This window comes from Lepisma saccharinum, chromosome 3 (assembly GCF_977018435.1).
Source record: "Lepisma saccharinum chromosome 3, izLepSacc3.1, whole genome shotgun sequence".
Lineage (NCBI taxonomy): Eukaryota > Metazoa > Arthropoda > Insecta > Zygentoma > Lepismatidae > Lepisma > Lepisma saccharinum.
The window spans coordinates 99,471,158-99,489,155 of record NC_139231.1 but is presented as its reverse complement, the minus strand read 5'-3'; the positions used below and the strand labels follow the sequence as shown (position 1 = coordinate 99,489,155).

General features: G+C 39.2%; 2 protein-coding genes across 2 annotated transcripts in view; one reads left to right on the top strand and one right to left on the bottom strand.

Annotated features, from left to right (window-relative positions):
- Window positions 1-9,191, bottom strand: part of LOC145985907 (uncharacterized) — a 123,245-nt gene extending 114,054 nt beyond the window's left edge. Inside the window, exon 1 of the mRNA XM_083120044.1 lies at window positions 9,016-9,191. The gene's annotated coding sequence lies outside the window, so the exon portion shown is untranslated. The remainder of the gene's footprint in view (window positions 1-9,015) is intronic.
- The window catches only part of LOC145985908 (uncharacterized), a 38,762-nt gene continuing 27,198 nt past the window's right edge, over window positions 6,435-17,998 (top strand). Inside the window, exon 1 of the mRNA XM_083120045.1 lies at window positions 6,435-6,541. The gene's annotated coding sequence lies outside the window, so the exon portion shown is untranslated. The remainder of the gene's footprint in view (window positions 6,542-17,998) is intronic.

Here is a 17,998-nt window from a genome sequence, read left to right as displayed (position 1 = left end):
GCCAGGTTCTACCTACCGACTGCCGGTCTCACTCCCACCTGCCGAGGAGATCATCAAACCAATTATGGGGTGACGTGTGGTCAGCATGACTAACTAATCCCCAGTCGTTGATGTAAGTTTCCATGACCGGGTTACGCTACTCGCTCGTAGCTACCCAATTTCCTCACGATGGTGGGTGGCCACTGGTCCCATACACAAGCCGAAATCTCAGGAAAAAGTTGCTAAGCTCCCCCCATGAGACTCGAACCTGCGGGCGTCCCGTAGCCGGAGCAGAGGAAGTTGAGGAAATATCATTTTTTTTTCCTAGTGTTCGAAGACAAGGCCCAACATATATGTTCATTTTGGGCCATTGTAGGCCAGAAAAAGGTGGGTTTTACTTGTCCTTTTTGCCTTACACTTCGTTTTTTTGGCATATTGGTCCTTTTTTAGCCTATTTTTAGGTCTTAACGGCTTTTGTTTTTGCAATTTCACCTTCTTTCGACTACGTTTTTACTGCTCATTCTAAATTATAATCATCATCAGTTCAACACCTCTTAAACATCCTTTCTGTAGTAAAGAAATTTAAAAAAAGAAATAAATAAATATATTTGAACCATCCCTGAAACGAGAGAAAAACATTTTTGGACGACTGAAGCAGGTACGGTACAAGTGTATTTTTTTGTTCATTAAATATGTAATTAAAACTGAAGTTATTAATTAATTTGGATCACATTTAAAGGTCCTTTTTTGATATTTTTAGGTCTTTTCATAGGTTTTTTTTTTGGCAATTTATAGGTCTTCAACTTCCGAGCCTTACTCATCACATTAGGCAATTTATCCAATTCTATTTTTAGTTTTATTTACGACTGTTCATTGCACTGTTATCCCATATCCATAATGAAACCTGGATTCCAGTTTCGTGTTGAATTGAATTAATTTTATTAAAAACATTCAGGGTGTGAGGTGATTGACTACGGTTATTTGCCACCAGAGTTCGTCCTCTTTTGGAAACACATTTTTGGAAATGATTCAACATTAACGAAAAGTGTACAAAAGACTGATATAACAAAGGTCTGCTTTCATCAACGTAATCATCATCTATTAGAACCGCGGTCGTCCGGTTGATAAGAGCGTCTGACTGCCACGCGGGAGACCTGGGTTCGATTCTTCGAATTTTATTTTACATCGCCTTTCTACCTCTTAGCTTAATTGCTTTGATTGAGTTGGTGTTTTAAGTCCACTTTATGCACACAAAGGCTAATTGGGACTGGACCTACAGTTTAAAGTGGAATCTGAACCACTATGTGCCCCCACCGGGTATCGAACTCGGGACCTCTTGATTACGAGGCGACGACGCTGCCATCGGGGAGGCCTCATAGGTTAATTGCAACGATGAGAATGAACTGAGGAAATTGTTGATTTGAGACACACGATACATCCATGCCTTAACCAGGGTTCAAACTTGTGACCTCTGGCTTCGTAGAATGTTACGCTCACCACTCCGCTGCGGAGGTCGGCAACAGCGATCCAGAATTAGGGTTACGGAACCTTCGTAACATTTCGTGAGGGTGTTTATTCCAGTTTCTGTGCTGTTATCGGGCAGATCAGTGTCTGGAATGAAGTTACGTTCTTGCATGTCGTCTGGTCAAACACGCCAGAAAATTGTTGATCGTGAATGGCTCGTATGATGGAGGGGTCTAACCTTTAAACGATTGATCTTTGACTTGTACATGGTGACCCCAGACAATTAGTCTAATATTAGGTATGGATTTTGCTTTCATTTCTTTCAACGACCATTTCATAAAGCACGGAGATGCTTATGTATGCGTTGCTTTCGGAAACAAAATCTCCGGTCACTATTGAAACGAGACCGAAATCGATACAGCCATTTAAAAAATATAGACGAGAACGAGATCAGATCCTTGGAGGCGACACCGAGAACGCACGTGGTAATTATGATGGTAATTATGATACTGTGCTCCGTGGTTGCATATATTCAGGTTAAAATTAAGATTTCCAAGTGCTAGAAGAGTAAAAACAAGACGGTGAGACACTGTATACATACCCGCACGTGTGTAATATGTATTTCGAGATTTCAGACAAAACCGAGAACGAAATGAAAACACCTCAGAACACGTGTCTAGAGCTGAAACGCAGCCAAGTGCTTCCGGGTAGCACTTTTTGAAAAAAACACGCAGAAACAAATGAATTGGGAACGAACTTTCGTCATGATATTTTATTATTCGGGATATTCAACACATACATGTGTTTACTGGAAGAAAAAGGCAGAAGAAACTGGTAAAAGCGGACAGTGTGCATCCGCCCATCCTAATTTTTCATTTCGTACATACATTCAGCCACTCTGTCAAATTTTCTGACCTCGTAGCTGGTTGTGTCCCATGAGCCTGCAGCCATTAGCTGCTACCAACATAATGTATATTTGAAATATACAAGGAAAGCAGGCACACCTGGCTAAATGACTCCCATTCAACAAAATAATCCAGCAATCTTGCTTGCTACCCGGTGCATGGCATTGTAAACCTCAAGTTATTGTAGCTTCTTTGATCGAACGATTGAATTCTCCGTCACTTGGCACATTTTGCAAGAGGCTGGAGGGAGGCAGAACGATGACAGTAAAAGGACAAAAGACTAGGAGAAACGCCCAAGACTTTCATTAAAGGTATCACTCCAGCATTCGTCTGGAACAACGGAGCAAAAATAAATCCAAATTCGTTCAATGTCCAAGTGACTATTACCTAGATGGAAGTTTGAAAAAACCCTCAAGGTACGTTTTCCTAGAATTGTCTGACGCAGGCAACTGCTGCCGCGTGCGCTGTCTTTCTCGCCGAACGCAACGGCCAGTCGCCCATTCTCGCTGGCAAACCCTTGCGATTGTTGAAACAATTGGAGATGTGTTAAGACATTCGGCAGCCACAGTTCTAGGAGAACGTACCTTCAGGATTAAGACAGATCATGATGCCATTGAAATCTAGAACTTCGGTCGTTGAGTCTTGATCATCGAAATGGGCCGAGTGAGGGGAACGAGAGAGACAGTACTAAGGGTTGTTAAAGGAACCCGTAAATTCTAATGGGTTCTATAGTTCCGCAACAGGACTGGAACCTTTTCTCTCGCACAATTTAAATTCGGTCCAAGTTGCGTATTGTTTCACTCCAATACGGAACTTTGACCGTATTTAAATAGAACCAATTTACGATTGCTGATTTTTCTCTTCTGGACCGGAACTGAGTTTATTTAAAATTCTTGGACCTTTAACGACCCTGACTGTAATGAAATATGATAAAAAAATTTCACACATTCAATACTAGTTTTACACAAATATACGGTTATTTTTGAACTCTCATTGTCTTTTCATCAGAGGATAATTTGGGAGGGATTAATCCGGAAAGCCCCTCAAACTAAATTGTAACAAATTTAAGCTTCAAGCCACAGTGAGACCTTCTTTTTTGTAATAGCGTAATGACTTTTAGAAAGAAAACTAATTCACAGCCGGAAGGCAGTTAAAATTAAATAGCAATATATTGCGAATCTCGTAAAATACTCCTTGGACGCATTTTGATAAAGGGCACAGCTTTATTGTTTATGTGCGGTGCCATGTCAAATCACGACCTTGAGGTTAACATAAATAGAGAAACTGCATAATACAAAAATAACAATGACGCAATTCTTGAAATGTGCCATGGTGCAGGATGCAAAGTAGGGTGTAAACTGTAACATAGAATTCTAATGACACTTTATTTTGTTTCCTAGAATGAATTCACTCACGGTTTACGAATCACTTAAAATGTTCAGCTAAAAGCTATGTCTAGCACTAGGAAAGAAGCTTTGGTTGCTTTTAGAACACACTGTCTTTTTTTTGGTAACTGGGAAATCCTTAGGAAGTTGACGAATTTTTTTCCCTTTAAAAGGCACCTTGTTACTTGTCAAATTGTCGCAAGGTAAAATACATATCGCATCGTTTTCCAAAATCTTCGGAAGATAAAATTAAGTAGTGTGTCCATGGACACTTACGCTTTTTTTTTTTATATAAAAAAAAAGTTTGTCACCTAACCGGAAACAGTGTAAGAATAAATTACAAGAAAATGATACCATTTCTCTCTTGCGGAAATCTTTGAAGAACGTTGTTTGAAAATAACGTTACTAAGCAGGTCTTGTGGTGAGCACATCCAGCTGATAACAGTAACTAAAACTAACTGATTAGAGCGCTATACTTGACCCTCCTAATTACATATGCATTATTAGAATTAGGCGGAATTGTAGGTTAGGAATTGTTAGGTTAGGAGAGCCAGTGTTAGAGCTCTTAGCAACTAATTTTAGTGACTGTTAGCAGCTGGGTGTGTTGCGCACCAAACCCCTAATGAACAGCACAGAATAAAAACTTCCACCGAGGAAGGTTTCGTCAACCATCACTTTATACAGAATCTAGTCAAAGGCGTAGAAGCCCAACACATATATTTCTGCCGTGCGATGCGCGGCACAACTCAAGAAGCAGTTTTGCTAATGGAGCAGATAGAAAAATCGCTGCAATGCACAGCTGTTACGTACAACAAGAAAATTAGAGAATTCAGGTCTATCTAACGTTGAGTTCTAAACGTCATGCATTATACCAGGACTAGGATTATATGTACTAACAAGTGGCTTTGCATGTAGCTTTGCTAAAAATTCGCAAAATATGGACTAACACATACGTAAAATTACCAAAAATGCTGCAAAGAAGACTTCTTCATAGTGATTCCTTATTTGAGTGATTTCAAACAAAATAAACACTTTATTATTTTCCATTGCATTAATGCACTGGTGGCGTTCTAACTGTTCACTCCCAAAACCCGTCTACACTGGTACGGAACTGCAACACACGATCGACACTACCACTGCTTTGAGAACTAATAACATGCGAACGTGTTAAACCGCGACAATTGGACCACAACACTCCTCCTCAAGCAGTATTATTGCCTCTCTGTGATCGGCGACAGTCGGTTGCGTTTGTTGTACGTTTACAAACGATGCCGGCTTCCAGAACAATAACAAGTACGCGCGTCAAATCTCCTGCATATGGCCTTGAACGGCCGAACAGCACCAGCGAATTACAGACGTGCGGCGTTGCCTAGTTCCGTGACAAGGCGTTTCGCTCAACCACGCTGTCTCTTTTCCGTGAGAGATTTCGACATGGCACCGCTGCAGCGCGCTGCTATTGGCTATCGCCATATGCAGGAGAATGCTCATGGAGCCACATAATTTATTTATTTTGAACAATTCCAAAATTATGAAATATGAACAATTTGTGAATTTCCCGAGCTTGGCTATGCAAGGTTTTTGATTTCAACTTTGACAGAACTGGATGCATTATGGAATTTAACGTTCATTAACAAACACACACACAACGTCACACCGGTCAAATACTTAGTATAAAATAATAGTGCTTCATTATTACAGTTGGCAACACTAGTTACTAGCTAGCCAATGAACATGCACTGCATAAAAGAAGCAACCACTCCGTCATGCTATATTGCCACATTACCGTCCCTGCCGAACGGTGTGAACTGCAAGCTGGAGCGCTATTCAATTGTTTTCAATGATGTTTGCGCGAGTGTGTCCACGAATGGAATGACAATATGGCAACAATCGCGAAGGTTGGCGTGCAGCGTAGAACACGTGATGCTAAGAGAGGAGGAGACGAAACGAAAGGTATGTGCGCAACGGCAAAGATATGTGTGTTGCACTATACACACGGCGATGCCAGAGGTGTGCCCTCAATTTTTTTTAAGTGTAAAAAACACAATTAATAAAATTAATATCAGTGTTTTAAAAAAGTAAGTCATTTCGTTTCATTCGAGTTCGGTTTTCGATAGCTTCATAGTTAATTTATATAATTTATTATTATTTGTTTGGTTTCTTTCACTTCGCTTTTCCGCCACTTTTGGTTAATCGCTTAGATGAGGATGAGTGATATGAAATTGATGGACAGGTACCGTCGACCCTCTGTACCCCGGCGATAAGGTCATGATTCTCGTGTCATTCATGAAGATTATGTTCTATACGAACGATTTATGTTGTTTTTAGCTTTAGGAGATGTATTATAGTGGAGTAATGAGAGTTTTTTGATGGGATTATTTATGACGTCATTTTCATCGTTGCCATCTGCATGTGATATGGAGGAACATGTTGTTACGTTGTTTGTGTTTTGTAACTGGAGCCGTGTTGAAAATATCGGATATTGAAGGTTGGCAATCCTGGTATTAGGACTGTTAGGTTAGGTAGCATTAGCATAAATACAATGACAAATTATTATTCAGGCTAAGAGTACTAAACCTAGCTAGCCTAACCTAACAACGTAGGCCCCGTGACGTCAGAACACTAGGTTGCTAATGTGTAGTGCAATAAGTTAGACCGTCATGTGACATGGTTTGAATCACGGAATTTGTTTTGAAGGTGGGCGTGCGTTTGTAGTCTGTTAAGTGCTATCAATGAAAATGTGTGATTCGTCGTCGCCAATTGACACATTTCGCCCCTGCAACCACGTAGCAGAAAGTGCATTGTTTTAAGGTTAGTAGTTTTTAAAATTATATATTTTGTTCGCATTGGAAATAGTTGTTAGGTTAGGAGGGCCAGGTTTGGTCACAATAGTGATTTCACGTTGTTTTCTTAGTACTTTCAAAAATTATATTTTCTCGTTCTTATTGGAAATGATGTAAGGTTAGGAGGGCCATATTTGGTACCGATAGTGATTTCACTTTTTTTTGTTACGCCAGGAGTGTTAGTTTTACTGCTGTTTGGAAATTTTTTACGGGAAAAATGAGTGATAGGAGTTTCTTGTGCTTACGCTGGTCATACTTTGCGATCAAATATCTGTTATTTGTGCTTTCCTAACGCTGGAATCACTTTTATATTACGCAAAACTTTGAAATCTGTCGATTAAAAGAAAAATCGACGTAATTCTCGAGGGGGTACAGTGGGTCAACGGCCCCGATGGACACTCAAAGCATACCGGGATTCGAACCCGGGGCCTCTGACGTCGTAGCGCTCTCCGCCACGGAGGTCGGCTTTCTTTATAACATTCTAATACAATTCGTTGTGTTGCGCAAGAACAAAAATTAAAAGCAACAAAACAAAAAAAGGACTGTGCAAGTTGTTCAACGTACCCTTTTTGATCAGCCGACTGACTCGCTGGTCATGAAGCTTCCTTTCGGGCAACTTTTTGTTGAAACAAGCACGTTTGCCGTTTCCTTTCTTTCATCCTTGCAGGTCTGTAAAATACCGCAACGCAACATGGGGTGACGTAGCCAAAATGTTTTGACACGCAGTTTGGATAATATTTCATCGGTTTACATTCCAGTAAAATGCACGTGCGTTTGTTGGCTGAAGTTCAGTTAGCGTACTGTTTGGTTTATAGCTTGACATATTCTATCAGACATGTTCACAACGGTTGCACTGCAAAACCTTTCTAAGCTTGAATAAACCACAACTTGAAGTAGAATTGCGCCAAATAATCATCAACCTCTGGGGTTGAATGGAAAATACAGTCCGGGATCCATTGCTCGGTGCGGTGTTAACATAATGATATTGAATTGTAATATTCATGGCATTGCAAACACAAATTGGTAACATTTCCATTGCAGTATTTCATGACAATATAATATACTCCACTATATTTTACTAATTTCATTGTATCCATATATTGTATTTCATTGTATTATTATATTGCAATGTTTATGATATTGTAAACACAAATTGGCATGTCTGATATCACAGCATGTAAATGCAAACAAGTGATACATGGTCGAAATAAATCTATCTATCGAACCGTGCTGCAGATGCAAGTGTTCGAATGATTGGATGCTTTTTCTGGGTTTTCTTATTTAATCATTATCAATCTTACATAAACACATGAACAGCAACAGAGAATACACACGAGTGAGCGATTCCGAAGAGCACACTACAACATATTTAAAATGAACTTTTTTCGATTAACGCAAACTGTATTTCATTACATTCACAAGCTCGCTACACTTCTAGGATTACATCCTCGTCGTCGGGTTTTAAGTTGGAGAGTACATTTTTCATTCACATTCTTTGTTTTGAAGGAATGGAATCGAATTTATGGTCGAGCAGAGGGTGTTTGTTATCTGCTTATTCATACATTTGTTTCAATTCTTGAATGAAATACTGAGGAGGGTGAATGAGCATGGGGTGGACAATGTGTATATGCCGCCGACTGTACTTTTGTACGTCACCATTTCAACCTGACCTCACGTACGCATTGAAAATATGCGACAACGTCACAGCAACTTGGCTAAGGTCTAACTACAAAGGTACTAGATGTACAGAGTAATTGACAAGTTAGATACTGAACACAAAAACCTTTATGTGGTGAACCTTCCTTCCATAAAATTTTATTTCTTGAAATTTCTTGTTTCTGCGTGGACTGGGATAAGTGTGGCATACATGCCATAGACATCACAGCCTTGTATGCCAGAACTGTACCTCTTCTTACAACACACTGGAGGTTGAAAACATTTGTAAAATGATTCGGGACCTGCAGTTTGCACGCATATTGAACTAGGGGACGTTGCAACGTACAAATCTATCAGGTTCTGTGTTCGAGCCCCGGATTGGACATACACGTTCCAATGAAATGCGCCTTCATTATTTTGATCTACTTATCAATTGTACTCATGGCTACCTGTCAGAAACGAGACACACAATAATGAAAACGCAATACCCAACTATACAATATGAGGCAAAGGCGGTTAAATCATTCTAGTAATCTGAAACAATTCTCACACGCTTCCTTCACCAGGACGGTGACAATTAGCGAATTAAACAATGAGCTCAGAGCGAGTTTCTCACAAGCTCCAAATGCCCTCAACACTTTTTTTTACGCCTTGTTGCATTCGTAAACGATTCTTTCGTGCTACACAAAGCCTTACACCCACGCCAGACACGCTAACACGGGATACAGATGGCCTGAGGGACAGACGCCACGAACGAAAGCGAAAGCAAAGGGTGCAAGTACTCACGCATTGGAAGATCAGCTGGTCGTCTGCATTCGAATCACACCTGAGAGTCTCCTACAGAATCAAAAGGAAACACACACACCACCTGTAAATGGTCAGCAACCACTGGTTCCAGTTTTTGTTTGGGATCAACACAACGACATGTCGTCTGCTCGCTGGCGGGAGCTTTTCTTGTACACTACCGCCATCCGTGGGCGAAAGGGTGAACTAGGAGAGGCCGCGTTCCTCACCCACGCACAAAAAATGCTCGTGCCTTGCGGGTAGACAACTCGTTCGATCTGTATCACGATACGTTAGCAACAAAATGCGTCCGACTGCACATTGTGTTCTATTTACTATTAGTGTACAATTTGCTGTTATTTTCACTTGCACCCTTTTCTATTATGTCTTGTAGTGCTCAAATACTATTTTCTACTCAAGACCGCGCGTCTTTAAAACTTGATTTCGGTATTTATTGCTTGGGTCCAATTTTTGATAAAAAAAAAACACAAAAACATTGAACTCGCATTGTGTATTATAGATTATATGCAAAGTGTGGTTAAATTTACGAGAAATAATTACAAACTAACTAAATTACTATTTACAATTTTTCGCGACATTATGTGCACGAAAATGTTTTTAGCGTGTAATTGTAAGCAATTTAGGGCATCAATTAACGTTTTTGGTGTTATCGCGATTTGAAAAAAGTGTAATTACATAAATGGCATAAATTTGCGTGCGGGTTCAGTTAAACGTCACTACATAATATTAACATAATAACATAATAAATAATAACTCGGGGCTCTACAGCCCGTGAGGGCCTTGGCCTATCTCCCGGCTGCCAGTCTCCCTCCCACAATCCTACCTAGGGTGTGGAGATCTTCAACTAGTAATGGGGTGACGTGTGGTCAGCACGTCGAACCCCTAGCCGTTTTAGGAGATATCCGTGACCGGATTACGCTAGTCACATAACATGTTATTTTGGATATCTATCAACATTTTGGATATCTACTACAACGGAAAGTCACACATTTTTACCTACTAATCGTGATGGTATTTGAACAGGTAGACAAGGGCAAGGACGTATTTAAGGTGAGTGATATAACCACCTCTCAACAGCCCCTCATTTTAATCAAGGGATTTCGGGGTCGATACCCGATACCCAGTAGAGGCGCATGGCACACTTGCTCGGATTCCACTTTAAACTGTAGGTTCAGTCTCGATTAGCCTTTCTGTGCATACAGTGGACTTAAAGCAATAAATTAATCAATCAATCCATTGTACAGCTGTGACAGAATGGTCATAGTGTCCAAATCTAAGGCTGAAGAAATTGAACCGTCATTTAAGGTACCCAATATGGCCTCCTTAAGGTTTGAGATTGTTTCTAATGGTGTACAAAGTCAGAAAGGTAAAACTAATTGCAAGGTTCAAAAGAGGGAACATTTCTGGACGTTTATTGAAAATTAGAGTCAATTCCAAATAATAACATGGATGTAAGGAATATTTTATTAAATAGTTACGTATAAGCCATATTGGGTACATATGTACCCAATATGGCCTAATCATATATTTTGTTCTTTCACATCAAAATATGCAACAGAAATTGTAAAGAAAATACCACAAGGTTGTTTTTATAGGTAGATAAGTATATTGATACACTTACATTTTATTTGCATAATGACAAATGAGATTTGCACAAAAATATAACATTGTTATAAAACCAATAAACAAGGGAGTGACATGTCACAATTTGTTACCAGATGACCATGGATTACACATCACAGTCTGAGAAAATGAAAGGTCCATTTTCATCCTTAGTGAGTTCCACAAACTCTACATGAACATAAGAGTAACAAATGTCACATTTGCTCATGTCCTTCAGCATATATTCCTATGTAGGCCGTATAGAGTCCACCTTACACAGTGTTCTGTTTTCCTTTGTTATAAACAGTACTTTAGATTAAAGTCTAAACTAAGCTATTTCGCTTCTCTGTCCTCAAGTTAGTGCACTACAGGTACAACCAGCAGGTTCAATCACGTCATTCGGACAGTCTAAATGACATACTGGTGTCATCTGTTGAATGAACCATGTAAATACTTGGAAACAGCAAATACTCTATATTGGGTACTAGGCCATATTGAGTTCAGGTACTTTATATTTTCCGGGGGAAAAGGGTTCAAGAAAATTTCGAAAATAGGAACGAAAAGTAGTAAAGCACATTTTGTATACCTGGCACAGCGGGCTTTGACTGCTCTTGAATCACTTAATTTCCTTTGATCCCGCATGCGTCTCCACACAAAAAGCGTGGCGTTTGCAACGAGAAACCAAACATCCAGGAACGCCATCTCTGGGGAACTTCATTAAGTGCATAATTCCTCCATTCTCATGCAGGAGGCAGGAAGGAAATACCGAATTTTCAGGATGCAATAAACGGAATTAGAGCAGAGGTTCTCTTTCCTTCTTCTTCTCCATCATACTGACGTTTATCTCTGTGAGATAAATGCAATTAAATGATTGAATTTACATATGTCGGGGCATGGACTAATAGAATCTAAACAGATGTATTTACTGACTTATTCTGTTTTTTAATGTTATATATATTTCTGCAATGCGGTATATTTCTATGCGATTGTGAGCAATACTTGAAATTTGATATTATAAACAAAAATGTCTATTGTTTGTTTTCATTGGATTATTTATCTGTAAGCAATATTTAAATTAGCAATCATTCATGTATAATTTATTTTATTTACATATGTGTGCATGTAACGTTTGGAAACATGTAACTGTAGGCAACTTACCATCTGGTGTGGTTTTGATTCTCTTTCGGGTGCTATATTCACGTGCGCGAAACGTTCAGGCGGGTTTGTATCAGGTTAACTTAATATAACTTGTTTTTTTTTATGGTTGGTATTATTCTCACGTTTAAAAAGCTTCAGTTTAAATTGAGATTTGAACCAATGAGATGAGGTAAGTAGACTCAAAATCCTTCAAACCCATTTTTTTTTTTAATTGAGGTAAGATATGAAACGGTCAAACGAATAATGTTGTATCCTACAAAAAAAAAAAAAAAAAATGGCGCAGAAACAGCAACAAACTCACGGAACTGGATTTCCAGTAAGAATGCCCTAGTTGGCGCTCGACTGGCCACCTGGGTGGAATTCATGGTCGCCGGGCTAGCTGCTTGACTGGTTTTGAGGACTTGTTCTAATTGCAACTGGCTCTCTCTGCTAGATTCTGTGGAACAGTCAATCAGAGCGAAAGTTTGACCATGTGAAGATAAATTGGTGAGTTTGGCAAAGGAAAGTTTTTGTCTGTGCTTAGTTTTGTTTGCTTCTAGATAAAAAAAAAAAAAGTAACAGACATGATATGCATTCATTCATATTCAGTTCAGTAATATTTAGAAATTTATCCAAACCGATATGATTTGTTCGCGACAAATGTGATTAGCCGATAATAAAAATCCTTATTATTATTATTATTATTAAGTTTTGTTTTAAAAGTTCATTTTATGCACACATAGGCTAATCGGGAATCAAAATTGTGATGGACAATTTGCCTACTGTTTGTTTTGCCGTTGGGTGTACAATAAATTAATTTTTGCCGCAAATACCCTGCCTTCCTAGTTTTTGTTATCGGTGTAGTAGCTTCTGGAGACCAAATCAGGATATGAATCTCTGATAAATAACTGGGAGAGAATACTGGAAATATTTCATTTTACATCAGTGGAGCGGTCAGGATTCTTTCTTGGAAGAGAAGGGGATTTGCCACGTCCTCTTACGTGAGCATCTGCCACCTTAGCACAGGGTAGAAACAATGAGATACCTCTGGGTACAGATCAGGGTGACTAACACTACGAATATATGGAAAGAAACAATAGATTTAACCCACTATGGAGGGTACAATCCGTAATACATTCTTGAATAATCATGTACAAATATTAGATAACTTTGGAAATATTTTCATACAATATTTTTCTTCTATTTTTATTTCTTATTAATTGTAGCCAATCTTCTTCTTTAGGCTTCTTCTTCTTGTAATCGCTAAGGCTTCTTCTTATTGCTAATGCTTCTTCTTATTGCTAAGGCTTCTTCTTCTTGTAATTAATAAGGCATCTTCTTCTTGTAATTAATAAGGCTTCTTCTTCTTGCAATTACTAAGGCTTATTCTTCTTGTAATTACTAATGCTTCTTTTTCGATCTTATCCAAATTGACGGAAATATTAAGAAAATCGATCTCCCAGACAAACAAAGAGAAAGGGGTTAGTTAAAGATCGCCGCCTGGCCAGAGCTAACCTTAACTTGGAGCTGCAATAGATGCGCCTACCAAAAGTGCTTGGGTGCCTGCCGTGAAATGGCGCTACACCTGGGAAAATAACCCAAAAACCGCACAAAACTCTCAGTTCGTGGGAACCGTAATAGAACCAGAATCGTAATTACAATTCGACTTCTTTACTTTTATATAATGATCACTTATGCTATTACTGAATATTAATTACCCTTTCCACCTTATTTATATCCTGTTATTGTGCTAAGTTCATTTATTTCTTCCATTATAATTAGTATTAATATCTATAATCATTATTTCACCACATCAGCGCTTTCCTTTTTCTCCTTTTACAATTATATACGTTTTCTTGAGTGCTGCCATCTCTGGCCCACTTTCTAAACTGCTTTATACATCATCAAATATAAGTGTCGTTCTTTTTGCATGCTGCCATCTATGATCCTCTACCTCAAACAACAACAATGCATTTTGTGTACGTGACAGACTTCATGCTTTGATTTGATTTGATTTAGTTTATTTTACTTCGCGTTTTGTGCCTCTTGGCTAATTTGCGAAGATGGGGATGAGTGATGAAATAATGAAATTGATGAATGGACATTCACAAACAACCAAGCCCGACCGGGATTCGAACCCGGGACCCTTGGCGTCGCAGCGCGATGTGCTAACCACTCGGCCACAGGGTCGGGCGACAGACTTCATGCAACCAAATATTTAGTGCATCATCTTTTGTATGACAAGGCCACTCGATGAAAGCCAAGTGGAAGGACTTGGCCCCCAAAATATAGTTGCCACAAGGACATGAAGTTTAAATATAATGATAGTACACTTCGATATTATTAATCATAATTTTAACGATAAAACTGAACATGCCTTTCTTATTTTCATGTTTTTAATAGATCATTAGTAGGGGCATGCATATTTGGTTTTTGACGAAAAAACGAAATGTCAAAAACACATTGTAGTGTTAATTTTTCATGTTTTTGAAAGGTGTGAGATGCATTTTGCTACCATGTTTTGTCACGAAATGATGCAAAATGCGAAATTAACTCTTAAACACGAAATTTAGGGTTTATTTACCGACGCGACACCTTCTGAGGTCTGAATTACCCTGTGAGTTATGCAATTCACGGAACATTGATTAATTCTGTTGTTAATATTGGAGAAGCAAAAATGGACTCCTTTACACAGAAATAAACTTACTACTCTGGTAACTACCGTGCGTCCATTTCGATCTGCAGCCGAGAGATCGGGAGAAGCGTGGCGGGCGGCGCTGGCGGAGATGCCGACATTTGCGGCCTGAAATGCCCGCTTATTTTTATGGACATATGCAGACATTTATATAAATATTGCAAAACGAGCACTAACCTGTGTTATAAGAGTATGGTTTTAATTTTAGTAGCTTAGTGGCTGTATGTGCTGATGATTTTGACACTCCCATCTCCTGTGAAACACGGCGTAGAGGTTTGTTTGGATAACTTTCTAACGCTGCCCCAATTTCATCGAGTTCATCGAGGAAGCTCACGAAAACCATTGACTTTTAATGGTTTCGTCGGCAGCGTAATCTTGATACAGTGTTGCACATTCGAAACCTCCAAACGATCCCCATCGACACAAAACTCTTTCAAGGATATAAACTTAAGCAGGACGTTGCTGGTCAAAACTATGATTAAAATGTTTTATTATCTGTGACTCTTATCGTCACTTCTAAAGCGTATTTTTTTTGTGTATATAATTGCAGAACTTGGATGAATTACAGATGATGAATTATAACCCAGGTTAGTGCTCGTTTTGCAATATTTATATAAATGTCTGGATATGTCCGTAAAAATAAGCGAGCATTACAGGCCGCAAATGTCGGCATCTCCGCCAGCGCCGCCCGCCACGCTTCTCCCGATCTCTCGGCTGCAGATCGAAATGGACGCACGGTACATAAATGTGCTATTAGAAGTGAAATGTTAATTTTGTGTAATAAGTGTAGTTTTAAAATCAATTTTAGAATTATATTCACAATTTTAAAACCAAAATGTCTTTTTATATACCACTTTTCATCCAATTTTTCACCGCTATAACACCGAAATTTTATTTTATTTACCGCTTTTGAACCCGAAATCGACTCAGCTTTTGTACCGAAATGTTGCTTTTTTTATTTGCCAAAAATGTCTGCCTCTAATCATTAGTGATAGAAGTGGAGGGGCGCTATCCCCGAGTTGAGAAAACTTTTATAAAACATCCCCCAGCTGGTGGCTGCTGGTGGCTGCCCTCTGGGTCCCACTTCCTACTAGGTTTTTGGGACCCTCTTAACAGTTCAACAGTTACAAGAAAAATCAACTACATTGTCACAGCATATCTAAAAATTGAGAATGGCGTGTCTGGTGTGGACTTTGTGAGAATCTTACTTAGCTCTTACTTGAATGTGAAAAGGCTTGGGGCACCCTTGGAAATATTTGGTTCTAAGTACCACACGCAAAACTAATAATAAAAGTGGCAAAAGTTGAGCAATTGACTGTGACTTAATCATAATTCTAACGATGCCATTTACACTCTATAAGCCTACGACAAACAATGTATAAATGCATGAGATGTGCTATTCTTCCCTATTGATGACCATCTGCGAGCAAGTAAGTTCATTCATTCTTTCGGAGGGACTCGCATGTCAAGATGCCAGGCCCCTCTGTTTATCATCGCAGCCATCATCGTACTATATTCTACCTGGTAATCGAACTCGATCGCATCCTACAATTCAAAATTAATGATGAGCACTGAGCCGTGAAGTTATTTGTGATCGCTTTACACGTACGTTAAAACGAACTCTGTTGATACATATTCTAAGTTTACTGACAGGATGAAAAAAAGCTGTTCTTACAGTCAGTGTTCGTCTCAAAAAGACCTTCCCGTTTGGATTGTGTCATTGTTGTCTTACATACCGGGTGGCCAGAATTAAAGTTACCCAACTCAGAGCCTTCCGTAGCCTGTTTGAGGCATCGTAGAACTCTGAAATTTGGTGAATCCACTATGCAGACCATGGGGAAGAGGATGGCGAAAAAAAGTGTTGAAATTTCCGCCTCCTGGTTGAAATGTGGCGCTGTACTTCCATGATTGGTTGTAATAATGACGTACACTGCTCCAATTGGTTATGGATTTGCCATTACCTTGCAATCTTGCAATAAACGAGATATTATTTTCTCTCAACTTCCAGCCACTAACAAATGTCTTTCTAATTAATAACTCAGCTAAATCACTTAAGGTGATCATTTTTACATAGTTGATACGCACCCACTTATTGTATCATTTTAAGGGTTTTTTATGTTTAATATGTTAATTGTCTATTATGACGTAATTTGTTTTGTTCAATTGGGTAGTCTGTTATGGTTATGGACTAACCTAAAAACATTTGATTGTGGTTGTGAGGTGAGAGATATTATGGATGTTGCTGGAATAATGGAAGTGATTTTGGAAATGTGAATGTTTTAATTTGTGTAGTGAAGACGTATTATGATCTAAATACACTTTTGTTTGTAATAAGAAGTTTAATTGTGAGTTCAAGTGTAATATATTAACATTAACTGACTTCTAAATATATTTTTGTGTGCGAGAGTTAGTAAGGTTTACGTAAGCATATCCTTATCTGATTTCCCACAACCTGAGGGCTTCATAGTAGGCTGATAAGTCTCAGGCTCGCCGTTGAGGAATAAACGTAAGTAGTTCCATTGAGAATAATCCGTGGAACGTAGCATAGCCTAGTCTTTTCTTTTAATTATTTAAATTTTTAATGACAGCATTAGCTATTCGCCTACAACGTTCTTCAAATCGCTCGTCCATCTTTTCATCTTGTAAAAAAAAAAGTAAAGTGTTCCCCTGTGCTTAGCACCACGCCATGAAGGCGTATAGGGGGTGTGGGGGGGTAACGCCCACCACTTTCTTGATCCGGTCGTGAGTGGGGGTGATGTGATCAGCACCACGCCCCTGACCGCCTTTACCCCCCAGGTTTCCCCAGGTACCCATGTTATTCGACTCTGGGTGGGCGCCAGGGGCGGCGCCAGAAATTTTCGACCGGGTGGGCAGAAGATCCATAGTGATAGATTAGGGTGGGCAGTATTAATATAAGACGTATGTATCCCCCTCCCTCTTACACTCCCGATTTTCCTCTTACTTCTTTTCCCTTTCCTTGTTTTCCTCTTTATTCTTTTCTAATCTATTCTCGCATCTTGTTCCATTTCCTTTCGTTTTGTCTCTGATGGACACAATTATTTCAAGGAAGTGTTTACACATGCGCAGCCATACCCCAGCCATACATTCTAATCAAATTCTTTCATACATGTTAATACAGTGAAATAAATGTGAATTAGGTTTAAGCTTGTGTTGCAAATACAAGGCACATACTTGATTTTATGTATTCGGTGACAATGATAGAAAGTGCCGTGGTAGACAATCATGAAGTTTCTCGTAATTTAAATGCATGTTCCTGAGCATAGTATTTTCATCGTATGAATTTTTGACTGAAAGAGTTTTCTTACTCCTTGGGGGTCACTTTTCTTAGCTTACAAGGTTTGTACAACTGACAAATCTATCTGAATGTTTGTAGTAGCAGCGATTGGGTGCCAACATTTGAGGGGCAAGGACAATATACGCAGGGGTGCCCATCCCCCCCCAAGGCCAATGGCGCATCCCCACAAAAATCATGTCCATGTCATCCGCCCCCCCCTTCCAAATCATATCATT